This window comes from Pseudophryne corroboree, chromosome 5 (assembly GCF_028390025.1).
Source record: "Pseudophryne corroboree isolate aPseCor3 chromosome 5, aPseCor3.hap2, whole genome shotgun sequence".
Classification (NCBI taxonomy): Eukaryota; Metazoa; Chordata; class Amphibia; order Anura; family Myobatrachidae; genus Pseudophryne; species Pseudophryne corroboree.
In genome coordinates, this window is record NC_086448.1 from 124325154 (window position 1) to 124326932 (window position 1779).

Sequence of the window (1779 nt, forward strand, 5' to 3'; positions counted from 1 at the left end):
TATCACTTTCCTATTATCTCACAGAGAAGGAAGACAGGAAAGTATAAAGCCAGCATTGTTAGTTCCAAGTATAATGTGAGACTATAACAGATATATTTAGATAAGGAAGTGAGAGCAGATACTTGGTGATGAATGGTGTCATTAACTATGTAAAACAGACTACTGAGGGAGTTGGTGACATTTTCATGACTTGTAAACTCATAATTGTATTTGACTTTTGAAGCTTTATCGTATTTCTTCAGAGCAAATAAACATGTATTGCTTTATAAAGGTATACAGTATATATATCTATATATATATATATCTATATATATATATATATATATATATATATATATACCTTACATATAGGCAAGCTGGTCATCTGGCACTCTGGTCACATGTGGTAATGCCGGGTTGCCCTCCTTGGACTAATATAAAAGCAGTTTTCCTGAACCTGTTGCTAGGCTCTGTTAGGAAAAAATTAAGGCGGCACTCCACAGGATTCTTTTGAAATACTTGCATTGGAAAATGACATCACAAAAAAGGTGCTATAAGAAGGGTTACATGACAACAACATTTCAAGGCTAAAATGCCTTTTTTTCAGTTTGAGTAACCAAAATGTGCAAAACAAACCGTGAAGTGAAGTGGCAACAACATATGCATGAGTAGGTGAGTAGACAGCAGTGCTGCAGCCAGGGACATGCAGGCAATGGGCAACGTTATTAGTTCCCTCAGCGCACTGCGTCCTATAACACTGACTGGTGCCCCCTTGCCCCCCTCTTTACTCATGTGTGGTTCTGATCCTCCCCATTACCTGCTCTGTGGCATGACAACAGAGACAATTCAATGTGTTTATTATTTTGTTCACTAATTAGCAACAAGATGATTCATAGCCTACAGTATGTTACTTGGAATATCTCAAGGAACATTTACGTGAAAAGCCGATCAAAATTGTGTAAGTGTTTCTCGAGTTTACACAAATATACATACAAATGAACAATTTTATTAATAGTATACCTGGTGAATTGGTTTGCTAATTTGCCAATTAACATGATAGCGAGAGATTCATAGCCTATGTTAACCAGAGTATTTAAAGTAACATTTCAGTGAAATGAAATCAAATCAAAATCGGTTCAGTAGCTCTCGAGTTTATCGTGAACATACAAACAAACTATCAATATATATATATATATATATATATATATATATATTAGAGATGAGCGGGTTCGGTTCGTTGAGATCCGAACCCCCCCGAACTTCACCTATTTTACACAGGTCCGAGGCAGCCTCGGATCTTCCAGCCTTGCTCGGTTAACCCGAATGCGGACGAACGTCATCATCCCGCTGTCGGATTCTCGCGAGATTCGTATTCTATATAAAGAGCCGCGCGTCTCCGCCATTTTCACTCGTGCATTGGAGATTGAACGGAGAGGACGTGGCTACGTTCTCTGCCTGAAAAGCTCCATATCTGTGCTCTGTGTGCTGCAAATATATGTGCTTAGTGTGCTGCAAATATCTGTGCTCAGTGTGCTGCAAATATCTACGTTCTCTGCCTGAAAAGCTCCATATCTGTGATCAATGTGCTGCAAATATCTGTGCTCAGTGTGCTGCATTTTGGTGACCAACAGTATATAGTTGTACAGTACAGTAGGCCATTGCTGTATCTTGCAGCTCTGTGTCACTGCAAGTACCCATTCCATATCTGTGCTGCATTTCTGTGAGCAGTATATATAGTAGTACAGTGCAGCATTTTGGTGACCAACAGTATATAGTTGTACAGTACAGTAGGCCATTGCT